We start from the raw sequence: 19539 nt of genomic DNA on the forward strand, positions 1-19539 counted from the left end.
TATATCTCATTCTTCTTCAAATTGAAGATATTTAGTTTAGCTCTACATCATCCTTTCTTTTTCTTTAGATTAAAGACATTTATTGTCAGAGGCTCTAATAAATTTTCAAGTTCTATCATTTGCAAATTCCTCTTTATTTTCTTTTCTTTGGTTCATGATTGACTTTCTTTGAGCTCTTTTTTTTTTTTTTTTTTTTTTATATATGTATCATGTTAACTTTTTTTTTTTTTTAAAATGTAATTTTGAAATGAATGGTTCCTTCATATACTCTATCATTGTACTTCTTAATGAATTGTCATTTCATGTTGTCGGTATTGTGATTCAAAGACAGGGCTGCCTTATGCTACAAAAGAAGCATTCAACCAACAAATTTTCAGGTTCTATTTTTTGCAAGTTTCTCTTTGTTTTCTTTTCTTTGGTTTATGAATGACTTTCTTTGAGTTCTACTTTTTTTTTTTTAAAATGTAATTTTGAAAATTTGATTAATGATCAAAATATAAATGATCAATTACTATTTCCTCACTTTTTTTTTCTTCCCTTCTTCGTATTTTTTTTTTCTTTTTAAGATTTTTTTTTACCATAATTGGATATGTTTTTGGCGTTAAAATTTTTTTATTTAGTTTTTTATTTAAATAGTTGATGATGTGGTGATTAGATTTTAAAGAGTCCATCATAGAGTTAAATTCTAAAAAATCTTTATCTTCTATTTCTTCACTCTTTTTTTCCTTCTTCATTTTTTTTTCTTTTTAAGAAATTTTCTATACTATTATTTAAGGGACTTTCCCTGTTTGGATTCCTCAATTTTGATGCCCAAAATATCCTCAAATTTACCAGTTTGTAAAGCTTAAATAGTAGGGTTACACATGTAAAATTATCAATTTAAAAACTCCTAAATTTTAGATAATTTGAAAAAATATTACCTACAAAATAAGAACACTCCTACTAACCCACTTTTTCTAACACATGTTTCTAATATTATATTCTTAAAAAAACCTCACGTTGAGTAAAAAAAAAAAAAAAACACAACGAAATAGTAAAATTTCGAATATTTTATTCTTAGAAAAAACCTCACGTTCAGTAAAAAAAAAAAAAAAAACTAACTAACAAAATACCCTTAATTTAATAAACTTATCTTTATCTCTAAATCATAAGAAATGGTTTAAAATATTAAATTGATAAAAATTGAAAACAAAAACCTAATGAAAAAAGTCATGTTGTATCAAAAAAATTATCTACTACGTTTCTATTTTGAAAAAAACAAATCCTACATTTTGTAAAAAAGAAACTGCCCTTTTTTTTTCAAATTCAAAAAAAGAAAAAAAAAAACCGTTTGAATTCCACTCCCACATTTTACTCCTAACAAATTGCTTGAATTCCACTCTCTCATGTTTTACTCCTAAGAAACTGCTTTACTTTACTATCAGATTTAAAAAATTTAACTTCTCTTTAACTTCTTTTGCTTATCCAGTTTTTATCTATCTATCTATACTACTATTTAAGGAGCTTCTCCTGTTTGGATCAAATTTTACTTTTGTTCCAAAATACTCCTACAACTTACATTTAAGTAAGGACAAAATTTGGTAAAAGTACTTCTTTTAACTTCCACATAAAACACTATCTACAAAATAGGACCACACTTCCAATACACTTACGTTGGTTTTCAAATTGAAATAGTTTCCTCTTCAGTTCTCCAATTCTCTCAATTCTGTGTTAATCTTCTTTTCACTATTAACATTATTTTTTTCTATTTGCTCCTGCTCAACGGTATGTGTCTCAACATTGTGTATGTTAATGTACATTGGTTTTTTCTATTTTGGTTTTTTAATTCATGAACAACTTCTTATATTCTACAAAGAAATCAAATATTTCAATCTCACCTTTAATTTCTTTCACATATTTCTTGAAGAAACATGCACTGGGGTGTTGATTTTCAAGATTTTCGTGTGCTTTGTTCTCCAACTCCAACAGACTGTTTGAACTTTGGGCTTGAAGCGTAATCAATTGCCAAAATATAAGTATCTTTGATCACCTCTATTTTGGATGCCTCATGCGTGTTGGGTTCTTTGTGTTGGTTTATGTTTGCTTTCACGTTTTCTTATATTCCTATTGTTTCACAACTCATATTACTACTCTTCAACGTGGATTGAATTCCATTGCCAATAGTATACTCTACTATATAAAACTCTCATTAATTAGTTTTTAGTTATTAAGATCGTTTACAGTAAACGTTCTTAGCCACCTGCATGAATCCTGATGAAAAGAAATTGCAGATGATTTTAATCTTGAATACAACAAGAATCCTAGATGATCTTAATTTTTTTTTTTTTTTTTTTTGAAAGCCTAGATGATCTTAATTTTCTAAGCGTGTAAATTGTAGATAAACCTTTTTTTTACCCGATAAGTATAAATCAAGTTTGGAGTCTACAATTGATTCCGTATGAAACAAAATTATACTTTGTCCCGGATTCATTGGATAGCAAATTTCCAGCCCTTACTCTACTACCGAAGTGACGGGATGGTTGTTGTTGCAACTTGCAATTACGTAGATCAAGATCAAAGTATTTAATTTTCTTTCAAAAAAAAAAAATCAAAGTATTACATATAAATAATAGAATGTAATTCTATTATCCTTTCCATATCATTATCTTATCTTATCTTATCTTTTTAATCTTTTCTTTTCTTTTCTTTTATTTGGTCAATTTGATGGGTGTTTAATATTTTCTTTAATTAATGACTATTTTTTAAGAATGGAAAGGATATATATTGATTTTTTTTTTTTTTTGTGTGGTTATTGAGTTTGACTCATTATTTTAGTGTATGTGTTTTAAGTGGTGCCCTCTCTTCCTCTAATTATTTTAGTCTGTTATTTTTCTTACATTTAAGCTTTACTCTCTATTTTTTTGTATTTTTTTAGGGTGACATATCAACAATTTGGTTAGATTGCATAGCAAGCACATTGGATGAATTCGGGTGAGCGAAGTGGGAGTCAATCTATCAAGTAGTCGTTAAAAAAACATTTTTTGTAAATATCCTACCATATGAAATTTAATATTGTTTTGTGCCTTTCATTGCACATTTGTTGATTCTGTAAGCAATTGCGATATATGCAAATTTGCTAAAACAAGAATGATACTGGAGAAGTTATCTTTAAAGATTAAATTTAAAAATTATGGTGAAAATTGCTTCTAAATGGTAGACTAATTTTTAGGGGTAAAAACCTACACCCTTAAATATATCTTATATTTAATAGTTTAAAATGTTACATCATTTTAAATTTTAATGTACATACATTTTGAAAATTGGTAAAATTTAATTGGATTCAAAATAACTTACCAAAAGACAAAAAGACTCCAAACAAACCATGCCTTTTGAATTTGTACAAAGTGTGAGTCCTTCAACGTTAGTTTCATATTTTTTTACAATTTCAAGCAAAAAAAAAAAAAAAAACATGCCAGCACTATTTTACATTTAAAATTTAAATGTAAAACTAAAAAAAAAAAACCAAACGTTGGTTTCATGTTTTGGTATTTTAATAATATATATGCCAACACTATTTTACATTTAATTTTAAAAAAAAAAACATGTCTCAGGTATTTTTATTCCTAAAATTTTGCCTATTATTTAGATATTATTTAGAAGCAACTTTTTCCATGATTTTATAATATTATCTTTAAAGAAAAGAGGAAGAAAAAAAAAACGTTTTATAGAATTTTACCCAGGTATTTTTTATTCATTAAACTTTTGGCCTTGGGTTCAAAATATTAATACATGCACAAAAAAAAAATTACATCTTTTGATATTAAACTTAAAGAATTGGTGGACTCCTCAAATGGTAATTATTTATACTAGCCTCTAAGCACGCGGGTGAGGCTCTTCTATTTTTTGAGTAAGGGTTAATTTAGAGCATTTATTATAATTTGAGATTACTACATTTTCCAATCACAAAAAAAACTTAGGAATGTAATGAGTGTCAAGCGTTTGTGGTGAAATAATTTTTTTATCACACCCTTAGATTTTTTTTTTGTGATTGAAAAATATAATAATCCTAAATTATAATAAATACTCTAAATTAACCCTTACTCAAAAAGTAAAAGAGCATCTGACGCGCATGCTCAGATGGTAGTATATAATAGCAGAAGTCTTTTGAGAGGCACAATTAAAAAACATAAATTATAAACACTGTTTGGAGCGTATAAAAGGAAAACTGACCGTAAATTACAATAAAAAATTGCTACACGGAAAAAGGAGAAAGAGAGATCGAGAGAAAAGAGATTCAAGGAAAGGCTTAAAGATTCAAAGGTAGAAAGGGAGAGAGAATTCGTCAACCACACGAAGAGAAATATCTAAACCGGCCATCTCCATCAGTTTTCCCACCACCAATCATTTGAACTAACAACGGTAGAGAGAGACAGATATAGAGAAATAGAGAGACAGAGATAGACAAAAGGGTGCCACCTAGATCTTCTGCCATCAATGTAAGCCTCCACTCACTACCCGACTATCTGAATCAGAATCGCTACTGGTAAAGTTCTGTTTTAAACTTAAAAATTTAGGGTTTTTGGTTTTTATTTGGAGAATCAATTGGGTGTTAATTATGATTTAGATTGGTATTTTAGGTCAGATTTGGTTTTGATTAAGGGATACGGTAAACAGAGAAACAGAGAAAGAGACTGAACAGTAAACAGAGAAGTTATACCATACGAAAAACTCAAAACTCAAAACCAAATGTTACCTATTCATTCCTTGAGTCTAAAAACACAAGCATCCACTGTTTCCATTCGTTAAACACAAACACCCAAAGGAAAACCCTTCCCTGCCGATTTGCTTTGCACTCTGTTCTGTTTCTTCTCTGCAACAGAGTGCAAACTTGCCCACTTAGATTTCTACCACCAAGTCAGTTTAGAGCCCCAAGAGAACGATCGTTACATCGTTTGAAGATTCTTTTAATAACCATTTGGAATAAGCCGATAAAGAAGGAGAGAGGACGATAGAGAGACGAAAAGTCTGAATAATCAGTAGATGTGAGAATTATTTAAGGGGCACCATTACAAGTTTTGACAATCGGAATCGCTCCAGGTAAAGTTCTATTTTTAATTTTACAAATTGAGGGTTTTTTTTGGGAGAATTATTTGTGCATAATTTATGATTTAGATTTGGGTATTTTGGTTTGATTGGTTATGATCTAGGTTTTTAGTTCAGGAGTAGTTTTGTTTAATTAGTTTAAACAGATGGGTTAGATTTAGGTTCGAGGGATTTTGGTTAGAAGTTGTTTTGTTTAGGGTATCTAGCTTGGCTTAAATTGGTTTTAGGTATCTAGAATCAATTTTACCGATTTGGGTCGCTTTGATTTTGAATTTGCTTTCCCATTTAGAGTAACATGAAGATTTGCTCTGTCACTCAAAACGCAAATCTTTAATAATCAAAACCACACCAAAGTTTTATTTTAAAATTTTATTTTTTTGGGTTTGTTGTTTCTGAATAGTCCCTTTTTACAAGCCAGTGGAAATCTGCGGTGAAATTTTATACAAATTAGATTTACTATGATTGCCCTGTTTTTTAAATTCCTTTCACTTGGATATCCCTGCAAAAAAAAAAAAAAAAAGTATCGGTGTATGTTCTATTAGTGCTCTCAATCATGTTATGATATTAGAATTGTGATTAGATTGGTCCATGAAAGAATCATCCTTCAATTGTGTTCTTTGTGTATGGTATGTTAGTGCTCTCAATTATGTTATGAAACTAGAATCATAGCAGATTGCAATATAGAAAACCAGAAAACCATAATTTCACTTAGAAAACATTATAAATTGCTATACACTCTAAACTTTTAGATTTTACAAAATAATGTTGCAGAGAAAAGAGGGGGCAGAGCAGCAAAGCAATAGATCATATGGCAGTTGCAGTGACTATTGAAAGTATGGAGGGAAGGTGTTTTCTTTTGTCTTGAATGATTGGGTTTAACGTTAAGGTGAGATGTGGCATTTGGGTTTGAGTTTTTACACGCTCAAAATTGATCCACGAAAGAAATACCATATTGCCAAGTAGTTTTTCTGCTGCATTATATTTTGATTTTTTTTAAAAGTTGTTTTAAAAGATTATCATGAAATTTTAGCTTGAACTGATGATGTTTCAGGCAGTCTTCTTATTACACAATGTCATTTATATGGTGAGATATGTCATTTTGCCTTACTTTGTTCAGTTCTCTTTTAAAGGGTGTTGCTGTTGCATTTCCAGTTTATTTTGCAACACAGAGGTAAGTTCTATGAAGGCAACAATTAGTTAACCCTTTTGAAAGTTTTTATTTTTACTTCAAATATTTATTTTTTTGCCTTTTGTTTCAGTGCGTAAAAAAAATCATAGTAAGTACATATGTAAATAAGAGAAGCGTTACATTAATGATAATAGCTGTGGTGATAATTGTTAAGGGTGTTAGATGTCACTGCAATGCTAGCAGCATGGTGTGAAAGAAATTTCAGGTGGTCATAGAGAGAGCAATTGTTTAGAGGTTATCAATTTGGTGGTTGTTATTGTAGTGTTGAAGATAGGGAAGACAATGCTTTGAGGAATTGGAGGAGATGCTCATTATGGTTGAGCTTAGTTATGTTGTACAATATTGATATACAGTGTTAGTACTTTTTCCTTTTCTTTCTAAAAATTGTCTGAGTGTCTTATCCATAATATATGTTGGGATTATTATGGAGAAGGAAAGGAGCATCCTACATTCTATATGTGAACTTGATGCAATTAGCATCTACATGTGGGTTGAAAAACACCATAATCATGTTTAATTTTATGATTTCATGAAAATTTCAAATAGATTTTTTATTATTACATGCCAAAAGTTAGATGAAGCTTGCTTTAGTCTTTATATGTCGTTTTTGGATTTTTTTTTTCCTCTGAATGATTATTAATTCTTTTTGTTTGCGTCTCATGTTATTTTCGCTGATAATAAGAGAAAAGAAATAAATTTTAAGAATTCTTTTATTTTCTTGGAAATTTCAGATTTTAGATAAAGGCGTTTGATTTTTATAGGAATTGAAAATTTATGGAATATGTTAGTGTATTGGGTCAAATATTTTCAAATCTTAGCATCTATCTAGAGATGATTTCTTTGAATAGAAGGGTACCCCATACATAGCACAGGTATTAGGCTAGCTATATACAAAAGCAGAAGTTTTGCCCTACAGAAAAATATGGAGACAGAGATAGAGAGAGACATAGATACAGTCTGTAAGATCCCGCTGACTCAAACTTCTTCAAAATCAGTCCAAAGGTGAGGTAGAAATGGAGGCCAGCATTAGATACCCTTTCTTCCATCAATATGACCCTTGATTATATTTTTGATTCCATTCAAAATATCAAATCTATGCTTCTTTATTTTTCTTATTGAAGATACATAATTAGTCATAGAGCGAAAGATTTAATATAGTTCCTAGAGCTGTATATCAGTGTATGTTTCTATGAAAACCTTTCATCATATACATTGGAATTTAACAATGGATATGTTGTTTTCATTTCAGTATAAGTGTTGGTTTGTGGTGTGATGACAAAGTGAGAAGGAGTGTGAATTTGAGCTACTATAGGTAAAGTTTTTTTTCCCCTTTCTTTCTTAGATTTGGGTATGAAATATGAATTAGTTTTGAGTAATTTGGTTGGATTGATTTTTATTTAGGTATTTGGGTTACATTAGGTTTTGATTTGATTTGATTTTTTTTTTCTTTCTAAATCTGTCTTTCTCAATTTAATTTACAATAAGCCTATTTAATTATATATGCTTTTGTTATGTTTTACAAATTACTACAATTAAAATAGATTTGGGATTCACTATAAAGAAACAGAATGCTTACTAGGCTTCCCACAACTCATTCCCAACAGGTATAAGTATGTCCCAAATGCGTATTGTTGCGTTTTGTTGTTTGAGTGAAATAATTAATTATTGAATTTGAGTTCAATTATTATTTTTTACATATTCTGGATTATTTTCATAAAACCTAAGTTCTGTATATGTAAATTTAAATGCTATTTAAGAAGAATAGAAAGTAGTTTGTTCCTCTTAATATTCCTCAAGTTTCTTTTTTTTTTGGTGCTTGATCAGTATTTTTCCCCCTAAAATAGAATTAAATTCTTCTTTCATAAGAGACACCTAGTGAGCTGATACTAATTTTTGTGTTTGGTTGGAGTACTTGGTAGACCCTATTTGAGTTTTTTATTTTTTTTTTTTTTTATCAATATGCTTGATTTGTTCTTCCCCCACCCCCTATATTTGATGCTTCTTTACACAACTTATTGTATGGCGTCTACAAAGCACTATAATGGCACTCCAATGCCCAATCAAATAAGCACCGGTAGCAAGGGAGAAGGTAGCATAGGTTGTATCACTAGTAATTGACATAGCATTCGAATCAACATCTAAGCCAGATATATGGTTTTGATATTAACTTATGATGTTAGTGTTAGGATGTGTGTCCTTAAATCCTATTATATGATGCTATGTATGACATTATGTATGACGTAATGTTGTGATTAATAAAGTTGGTTTTATTATTATCTAAAATAATGATAACATGAATATATGGACATTATCATATAGTTTATGAGATGCATAGTATGTGATTTATGTGAAAAGTCACAGAAAATATAAATCACAAGTTATTTGTAAACTCAGAATTTCAGTTCGTAGTTGGTGATGAAATTGGGTATTTCATTTGCAAAGACTATTACATAACAACTAAGATGATTTGTCTTGATCATGGAAATGTAGATTTCTAGTTGGTATGTTGATATGTTGATATGTTTTAAGAGTTAAAACATATTGAACTGGACTATTGTAAGATTTATTATTTTCCTAACGACTGTCAAATGAATAATAAATCTCATGACTTTTATTTATATGAACTCTTAATCCTGAGAGGATAATGGACATGATCATGAAATGTAAGTTGCTTTGATATATCAGGAGTGAGATCTAAAGTCACGATCAAAACCTTGTATGTTGGGTAGTCACATTTAGTATTGATAGAACATATATTCTCAAGATGAAATTCATAGTCTCTTAATGGAGATACAAAATATTCACTTGAGATAATTTTAATGGGTTTGATTATTTAGAGTGTTAGGTCTAACAACTTTAATAAGGAGTTACTAAAGTATATATTTATGAAATTGGGAATTCATAAATATATGATGAATAACATAAAGGATTAAACTGGGTACTCAAGGATTAAGATGTAGTAATTTACAAAGTGGTAGTTTATATTCATGACTTTGTATTACTACGAATATTTTATGAAGGGGTTGCATGTATAATAAAGTCTTAGGACATAATTTATAAATAAGACCTACAGTGTAACTATATTTTTATAGTGGTATTAAATATAGTTAATGGTAATTTTGGACTTGTCAAAAGTTGATAGAAAAGCTCAAGGCCCATTAGAGCTAGTGTCTTATTGGTCACTTTTGATCCAACTCCAAGCCACACACTAAAACCCAATTGGAAAGGCTCAAAAGGCTAGCCCAATTAGATAATCAATTAGATACAAAGGGAGAAACATACAAAATTTCATGTGTGTGTGACATTATTGTGAAATGGTGTGTATGTGAGTATGAGACACTCTTATTCTCCCTTTGAAAACTGATTGAGAGACCACACTTCTTAGGCGTAAAATGGAATTGGAGCGAAGATTAAAATTGTTCTTGAGTATTTTTGATCTTTTATTTTGAATTTCACCGCACTAAGGTCCGCTCTCTTGATCTTGAATTCTGAAATTTACATAGTACATGTTATCAATTGTGAATGAAATAGATCCGTTAATTTTCCGCTACGTATGTTTTGTATGAGATACAAAACATGATTATCAAACAGTTAGGTTTTGTTTAATTGAAAAATATCGCATGGGAAAAATGTTTCACACTTCTTATACATATTCATGGATTTGTTGAGGGTCTCCATATTAAGAAGACTTTAGTCAAAACCTCATACTTAATATTTGTAAACAAATTGTATTATAAAAAAAATTTAGCTAATGTGTTTTCATTATCATCACAAGATGAAGATAGGCTAAGGGTGGTATAGTTATCTTATGGCCTGTTTGGAAGTTTATGATAGGCCAAAAACGTATTGACTCATTGTGATGAATTAATTGATTAATTAGCCAAGTTGAATTAATTAACCAATTTAACATACAAATGCATGGTAACACAAACAAATCACCAATAAATTAAAGTGCAGCAGAAAATAAATTTGACACGGTGATTTGTTTACGAATGGGGAAAACTTCCAAGGCAAAAACTCCACCGAGTGATTTTAAGGTCACTACTCCTGAGAATCCACTATTATCACAACAAACAGTTACAAGTAAAGGAATTCAAGTACCTTATATCAACCTACAGTCGAACCCTTACACCAATACCTAATTGGACTTGTTTTGTAGTAACAATCTCTCATTTTCAATGCACAACTCCCAGTACGTGACTAATCAATTTGATGCGCGGATCCCAGTACGCGGCTTACTCCTTTGCACGAATCCCAGTACGTGACTAACTTCACAGCAACTCTTTGATTGTTGTAGTTGATTTGCAGCAGCTTCACATAGAAACACCAATAAGATCTTCAAAGTTGGCGCAAGAGACTTTGCTTGGTTACAAAACCCAAAGGCGTACCAGAAACGCAGCAAGAACTCTTTCTTTTGTAGGAGAAGGCTAGGGTTTCAAAAAGAAAACCTTATGAAACTCTCTAGGGTTAGGTTTTTCTTTTTCCACCTTTTTTAAATAGGAGCTTAATGGGCTCTCTTATTCCAAATAGGTTTACACAAACCTTGAGCTTTCCTAATCCAATAAGAATTATACAAACTCATAAACAAATAACCTTTTAGAGTAAAAATGTTGCTGGCTATAATCTAAAACCTGTAAGTTGGATCGATCGAGACATCTGTCGAGATTTAATGAATCTCGACAGATCGAGCTTTTGTCAATGAGGTATCGAGACTTGCAATTTGCACTTTTCTTGAGCAATTCTTGAGTAATTTTCATGTCTTTAATTTAATCACTTGTAATGATCATCTTGAACCTACTTAGATTTATCCAAATACAAGTAAAGTGCGTTTTGTCAAAGGATATGCCAATTACATAAAAATATGTCCCAACAGTTTAGAGAGGGAGGAGAGTAGAGGGGAGTAGAGGAGAGAAGAGTAGTGGGGAGAAGAGTAGAGGGGAATAGTTATCATCCACCTTGTTTGAATGTTTTTAAAATTAGTAAGGGAGAAGGGAGTAATTAGCCCTTCCTCTTATTTAGATGTTTTAAAAATTAGGATAGAAAGGAGAGGAAGTGATTTAAATAGACAAATTTACCCCTATTTGAAAATGGACTTGCAACATTGGTTTATGATTAATTTGTTAGATTAAATAATTATGACTATAGCATGCAATATTTTTTTTGATAATTTTTTTTTCCTAATGTGACTTAAATAATTAACATTGGTTTATGATTAAATATTTTTCTGCTTTTTTATTATACTAAAAAAAACCATCCTTAATTGATAATAATTAAAGGGGTAATTACACATAATCCACTTGTGGTTTGGGCAAAAATCACTTTGCTTACCCGTGTTTTGAAAAGTATTACTTAACCTACCTGTGGAATGTTTCCGTCAATTTCCGTAACCCATCTCAAGTCCAGCCATTACAAAAACACCTCTTAACCCCAAAACACAACATAACGCGAATCAAAACACCCAAAACTCAGACACTTTTCGAGAGAGAGACCTGTGGTGATATCAACGTGTTCTTCGTGGTTTGGAGTGTCTAGAGGGGGAAAAAACACAAGTTTCGCAACATCAAAGCTAGTGAAGGTAGTTTTGGAAAAGAAAATCAAGGTATTTGTGTCTGTTCTCGATTTAGAGTTTCAGATTTTGTTGAAGTGCCAAAATAAAAACTAGCAAAAAAAGAAAGAGAAACAAGATCAAAAGGGAGAGTTTTGTGAAAATTAATATTTGGACCCTATATTCAAAACTCTTAATTTCACGATGACGGAGAAGCTGAGGAAGATCCAGACTGCTTCTGTTTAGTTTTGAATTTTAGGAATTGGGGTTTTTTTTTTGGTTGAAAAATAGTCGTTTTTGTGCCCCTTGCTGATTGTATAATGGAAGCTGTGAGGAAGAGGCATCATAATTCTGCAGTTGCTGTAGCAGCTGTAGGACTGATTCCAAATCTTCTTTTGTGTGATCATATACCTCTGGATTTGTATCCTCTAGCACAAGATTTTCAAAATCAGAAGCAATATAGCTGCTTTCTTCACCTTCATCGCAGGTTGCCACTTCAGTTTTCTCATCCATTTTTTTCTTTAAGCGACAGAGGACAAAGGCTCTCTGGTGAGGAAGAGTTATTGTTGGTTGATACTCGTGCATAACCCAGCTGGTCTTGACCCCATCACCAACCGCAGATGATTGATTTTCAGCTATGAAAGCTAGGGTTTAGGCATAGGTATGGTTTTTTGAATTTGGGTGCCTGTTATTTCTAGCTCCCATGTAAAATCAACCAATTGGGTCAAATGGGTTTCTTCCCAAATGGTTGATTTCTTTTTGTTCTTCAAACTGATTCAGAATCTTGTGAGATTCAGAATCTTGTGAGATTTGGGAACCATAGAAATGGGTTTGGGAAAAAGTTCTAATTTCTTGAATTTGGGTGTTTGTGGTACTTGGATTTTTGTTTTTGAGGATTCTAGAGAAATGGGTCAAATGGGTTTGGTCCAAAAGATATCAAATTTGCGTGTACATGGCATTAGTAGCTATTGAGGAATCGAGGATGAATGTGTCTAAATCTGAGGTTTCTAGTATTTTGTCTCTTGATCTTTGTGAGGGATTAAATGAATTAGTCAAACGGGTTGGTGATTGAATCGAAGAGATTGAATCGAACGTGTAAATGGCCGGAAGAGATTGAACTGAAGAGTGTTTTTTTTTTTTGTGTGTATGTTCTTCATGTTCCTCATGTTTAAAATTTTTGTGAATAGATAGAGAGAAAAATACCACTTTTTGATTTGTTTATCTTACATTTTTGCTCTATTTTTTGTTTTGGGAGGAGAGAGGCATAAAATTTGAGCAAAAATACCTATTTATCCATAATTTTAATAGAGGTGGGTTACGGAAAACAAACGGAACATACCACAGGTGAGTTAAGTGATACTTTTCAAATTACGGGTAGGCAAAACGATTTTTGCCCAAACCACAGGTGGGTTATGTTTAATTACCCCATAATTAAAATAAGAAAAAAATGTTTAGTTTTTATGTTTACTAGAAAAATCAATTGATAATAATTAAAAACATTTTTCTTTAATCAGTTAATAATTTTTTTTAATTATTTTAATTGATAATAATTAAAATAAGAAAAAAATGTTTGGTCGTATTGGAAGAAGAATGGCAGGTTCTCGTTGCTTTCGAATATGTTTAGGTCCAGATCCGAGAAATTGGAATCGGATCCTATGGTTTCGACTCGCGAGCCCTCGGCTGCTACTACTACTGCGACTACTGCTGATTCTATGAGTTCGTCTTCTTCGTCTTGGTTCGCTGCGATCTTCGCTGGCCGCATGAAGAAGAAGTTGGGCCTTTTCGTTTACGACGAGTCCACCGTGGAGAGAAAGCGTTGTCTGCAAGCTGATTGGGGAATGTCGCCGGCAAGAACTGGTGATTCCAACGAGGACTGTGAACGTTCGTCGCTCGTTTGGTTTTCTAGAAAGTGCGGGTGGAGAAATTTTTTTTCAAACATTATTTTCTCGAGAAAAAAAACGTGAATTTATTATATATAATCGGTTTGTAATTTTATTGTAAAAAGGGTAAATTGAGGAATTTATTTAATCAATAATTTATCTACTTTACTCTCCCTCCAAATCTCTCCAATTTGGAGGAATTAAAAATGAGAGGTTAAAGGTAGTTGAAACCCCTCCAAATTCCTCCTCCTCCTTCCTTAAAAAACTTCCAAACAAGGTAATTGAATTACTCTCCCTCCCTCTACTCTACTGCCCCTCCTTTTTTTAACTTCCAAATAGGCCATTAGTTTTAAAACTGATTCTATTATTCCTTATAACATTTGTATTTGCCTTTCAATTTTTTATAATATAAATTTTATTTTAAAGTCTAATGTTAGTTTATTTCAACAATTAGTTAAATTAAAGAACATTGCCTTGTGAATTATAATATATTTTATAATACATTGTATTATTATATTAAGTTCATTGTTTTTTTAATATGTAAAATGACCTCGTGCATTGCGCGGGTTAAATGCTAGTTAATTATAAAGTATGAAACCAGTGTGCCAAATTTTTGACCGAATGGTGTATGTAATGTAAGTCTATGATATGCGTACTATTACATCTTTTTTGTGGGTAATTACTAATTATACAATCCTCCAAGCTTTATCATAATGCATGAAAATTGGAAAGAAGAGATGAAAATGTGTCTTTATGTCCATCAGGTTAACGACCAAAACGTTGTTCCATGCATGGCCCTGCCCCATATTTGGTAGCATAACAAGCCCTTTTTAAATTAATTCAGTAAGTCTAAAGCTATAACAAAATTCACAATAAATTTCAAAATTGTTAAGGTATGAGATTATAAGTGGTGTACAATAGAAGTAAAATTGATTGTGGCCTCATATATAATCACAATCTCCCTCCTTAACAAGTGTGAAATTTATTATGTTTGTAGTTAATTTCTACTATTGTTGTAAACAATTATGTGCCCAACCTAGAAACCATAATATTCAAAGTGATTCCATATATATATATAATCTACAATTTATATAAAGCCAAAGACTTGTGATTTTTAGTTGGCATCATAATATAGTACTATATAAGTTTTTTGTGTCAAATTACGCTTGATGTATCTAGTACTATTGTAGGCACTGCTCTAGCAACGCCAATAACTCTCTAGTTCTTTCTTCGAATCTATACATCACAATTTTACACTTCATTATTTTAATATTTATTTTTTAATTAAATTAAAATTATATTCTATATTTACACACTCTATTATAATCTTACTATATCTCTATCATTTCGGTAAATAAAAAAAAAAAAAATCTTACTATATCCTATTTTTTAAAATATATAATTTCATGTATAAACATAATCATAAAAGTGGCTCCTTTCTTTTATGCACATAGTAGCTTGGGCTTACCATAATGGTAAGAAGAGCATGTAGTGGCTTTAAACTTCTAGTAGCCTTAAAAGAAATTGTGCCATGCATTAAGTTAAAAAAAAAAAAAAAAAACGATTCTAGAAGTTTTATTTTCTGCTCTAAGCTCTTAACAGTTTTATTTATTTATTGTCTGAATGAGACTTGTTATCTAAACTGTAAGAGGAGGGGAGCATTACTATGCAGAAATAGTTAATTTGACTTTGAGTCAGTTGCATTGAATCCTGCAGCCACCTGCAGCCACCGTTTCTAAGTACTTTCTCTTTTACGTGCAACTGCATGTTGTACGTGACTGCAATTTAAGAGATGAAAATGTGCCTTTCATATTCAGGGGAAAATGATTGACAGAAACTTAACAAAAACTTAGAGGTATGGCACTTCAAAGTGCAATGATCGATGATGGTTATCGCTGTTTCAACATTGCTGCGTCCAAAGTGTGACTTGTTTTGGACGAGACCCCCAGATGGAAAGGGACAATAGGAGTTTTCGTCGCTATCACATTGATGTTCTCTGATTGACTAATTTCCGTTTTGTAGTTCTTTCAAAGCTTCTGTTTGGACAAAATATATCCTATTGGGATCTTTTGCATAGTTACACCTAATTTTATTGAATTTTAATTTTTTTGGAAAAGATAATATTTTTTTATTATATTTTATTGATCAATGCAATTAAGAGTTTAAATTTAGAAAACTTAATCTACTATGCTTAAGTAATTGTAACTAAAAGAGAACCTAATCAGCTGTCAATTATCACACAAAAAAGCTATTTTTATTGGTCAATTCAACCATGATTTTGAATATTAGACGATAAATTTAAGTAGAGTAGTTTTTTAATATATAAATATTAATTATCTCTCTCTCTCTATATATATAGATAGAGGTTTTCTTAACATCTCTTTTACAATTGATATTAGCTAATCCACTTTTATATATATATATATATAGAGGTTTTCTTACGTTGACTCAATTCAGCCTTGCGTCTGACCCCAAGGCAGAATTGATATTAGCTAATCCTTGGCAATTGTCATCACGTGTTTTTCATATTTGGGTCCAATTTTCTATTAAGGGTGTGTTCAGAATTCATTAAACACTTGAGTCTTGACTATTTTCCAAATGTATGTATACAGGGACGGAGCCAGGATTTTAAGTTAAGGGGGGCGATTTTGACCTCTAGTTTGGCAGCTTCTTAGTCGTGGATGTTTTTTTTTTTTTTAATTTTTAATGTGTGCATTTGCTAGGTAAAGACAAAATTATTCTATTTAAAACTTTTTAAAGGGCAATTATTTATTTGAGTAAAATCGGTTAATTAGACTTAATTTTTTTTAGCTTTGCTATTGGTGATTTTTGTTGTTGCACAAATGTTTTTGGGCTAGTATATGTTGTTTTAGATTTTAGATCTATAAAATTTTAATGGCCTTTAAAATGAGAAAAGTGCTAGAAGTATATTGATGATATAGTGAGTGATTATTGATAAGTAAAAAAGTTATGCAAGTAATAAACCCAGATGCGAACCAATAAGAATTTGTACCTCAACAGTTTATAAAAATATTGTAAATAAGTTTGTATCTTTAACGTTACTCTAAAAAGATTCAATAATATTGTTAATAGGGTAAAATGTAATTTTATAGAACAAAATTGCTAAAATTAATACATATATATATATATATATATAAATTTTTTTTTTTAAATTAGGGGGGGCCACTGCCCCCCTTAGTCAATGAATGCCTCCGTCCCTGTATGTATAGTCTCCCGTTTTACACACTTTGGTGTAAGTGTGTGTGAGACGAGGAACTACACATACTAAGTATATATAAATTAAAAAAGAAGACATTTATCGCATAACCTCGTTCCAACTACCAATAATGTTTGCATGTTCGAAGAAAAAGGGAGTGCATGCTTTCTTGCAAATGGCAGGTGGATATTTTGTGTAAAAGGCAAAAGGTATCTTTGGATTTCAAAATTTCATAAAACTCACGAAACGAGAACGTAATCAGCTGTCAATTATCACACAACCTCGTACCAATATTATAGCAGATTTTTGGTAAATCTAGCAAGTGCAACCAAGCTTTGACACTATATATATATATACACGCGCGCGGACACACAAAGAGATAACATTAAAAAACAAACATTTGGCAAATACAGTAATTTTGCCTTTTCTTACTGCATAACAATTTTATTCTTACAATTACAAATACAAGTGACTAACAACTAGGCAACGTCACCATAGATTAAGATCCTTTTCATTTATGGTTACAATTTTATTTTTTAAATCTAAAAATGTATAAAGTGCCACACTATTTAAAATTTTAAATAATATGGCGCTTGATACATAATTATTTTATTTTACTTAATATAAACCATGAAATGAATCCATTTCAAATGGAGAGGCTCTTAGGCTAACTTTTGGTTTCTTCAATTATGGCATCTTTTGTGTCCAGGTATGTAAGTACATGGATCAGGGGAAGAAGGTGGAACCTGTGCTCGTTCTTGAGGAATTGACACCTTGATTGCTGCAAGTTCTGACTTCATGACATCCAAAGGCCTTGCAGCTTCAAGAGGCTTGATGCTAAAAATAAAGAAGGCGAGAATCACAGCCTTTACAATGTTGGAAATTGAGAGAGTTTTCCCAAACAACATGTTTTGCTTCATCAAGAAAGGAAAGGATGTGTATTTGGAATGTCTTTTTTATGTCTCACAAATTGCATGAGAATGGGATTTTTATAGAATAAATAAAGCAACGACCCCTCCAACGAAAAAAATGGTTGTGAAAACACGACACAGTGATGATTAATTTAATTAATCTTGATCTGACTTTAATACTTCATAATGGGAGAAAGGGCTCCAGAAATGTCAATCATTAATTATGATTTATGAACTATGAATCCAATGTGCTGAATTTTTTGCCAAAGAGCGTATATGATCAGCAATAGCGGAAATTACGTTCTATGATAGCCCATCTTTTTAATTTGTTGACTTTTAAAAAAAAAATTTATTTATTATTATGATGAGAGGTAATTGGGTTTTCTAACCTTTATTCCGTTTGATATGGACAACTTAGTTTGAACTTTAATATAGTTTTGTACAAATTAATCATAAACTACATGATGATGCCAAAATCATCAGCAGTTGAAGTTGTCCAGATAGCTCCAAGGTAACCTGCAAGATTACAAGGGGAGGTAACAAATGGGTCACTGGTGTGTTGCCTGCGGTGAACCTCCAATGATAAAGTTAGAATGAGAGAGAATTGGAAGTTTAGCTAGTGAGAGTATATCTGTGAACGTAATCTTTTCCTAGCCATTGGAACCACCATTAATGGTGGTTTAATTTCTCTCGCCTGGTAATGCCCCCCATGGTACTTAATGCGGGATTAAGGAGGAATCTGATACTTAATGCATAAATATGAAGACCTCTGAGTTGCTACCCTCTTCACTTCGTCCGACTGTAATGGCTCAGTCAATAAAGGCTTCATTTATGGTTTGATTCCTCGTCCATCTCTATGTCTGGACGAACAATATCTTCGGGCTTATCAATTGCCCCCCATTCCTTGGTTGTCAGCATTCTTGATGATCTAAGGAATATGGAGAGTCGTCCTACGCTAAGTGTAGCCTTTGGGATTCCGTTTCTATTGCATTTATGGCAACGCAACGACGCTGCACACTTGGTGGCCACATGTCGTGATTTGGTTGGCTGGACGTGGGCACATTCGTCAACGAGGCTTTTAGCTTTCCCGCATCTCGGTTTTTGGAGAAGCCTTTAAATGCTTTTTTCTCTCTTCCTTTCCCCTTAATTTTGCTTTCTTCCTTCTGTGTTTTCTCCATCTTTGTACTTCCTATTCTCTCCGAGTTTCAGGCCACTTTGCCTCTTTTTTCTTCAGATACAACCTTTCTCTTCCGTTTTCTACTTAGTTTTCTTCGTTTTGCTTCAATTAGGGTCCCCCATTTTTCTTTTTCTCCTTTGATGTGTGACTACTCCAAGGTTAGGCGTCATTGTCCTTCAGTTTCCTTTCTTTTTGCTTGATTAGGGGCACTTCTTAGGTCTATTGGAGATTGCCCAAAGTTTGGACCCTTTATCCCTAGGGGTAGCGCCTTAGGTTTCATTTTGGCTAACCTTTCCCCTCTGTTGCGTTAGTCCCTAGATTGGTTTGGGTCTATTCGAAAGATGTCAATAGAGGTGAGGTCAAGTGAGCTAGATACGGGCTTATCATTTAGTGATAAGGCCGTGGAGGTTGATATTGCTATCTCGACATCTCCGTCTCTAAATCCTTCGTCCTCTTCATGCCCCATGTTGAGAGCCATCCATGCTCTTAAGGAAGTGTGCTCTCTAGATGAGGACACTCTCTTTAGATTCAGGGATCA

General features: G+C 31.8%; 1 long non-coding RNA gene across 5 annotated transcripts; it reads left to right on the forward strand.

Annotated features, from left to right (window-relative positions):
* Positions 1 to 4236: 4236 nt before the first annotated feature.
* On the forward strand, positions 4237 to 17934 carry LOC142623767 (uncharacterized). Of its 5 annotated transcripts, XR_012842226.1 has the most exons (5): positions 4237 to 5076; positions 5854 to 5968; positions 6213 to 6253; positions 7521 to 7583; positions 17623 to 17934. It is a non-coding gene; the product is annotated as an uncharacterized LOC142623767 (long non-coding RNA). The 5 variants fall into 5 exon arrangements; XR_012842223.1 differs by having other exon boundaries at positions 5854 to 6253; positions 17623 to 17928; XR_012842224.1 differs by lacking the exon at positions 17623 to 17934 and adding an exon at positions 15514 to 15625 and having other exon boundaries at positions 5854 to 6253.
* The last annotated feature ends 1605 nt before the right edge of the window (positions 17935 to 19539 follow it).

Source organism: Castanea sativa, chromosome 2 (genome assembly GCF_040712315.1).
Source record: "Castanea sativa cultivar Marrone di Chiusa Pesio chromosome 2, ASM4071231v1".
Lineage (NCBI taxonomy): Eukaryota > Viridiplantae > Streptophyta > Magnoliopsida > Fagales > Fagaceae > Castanea > Castanea sativa.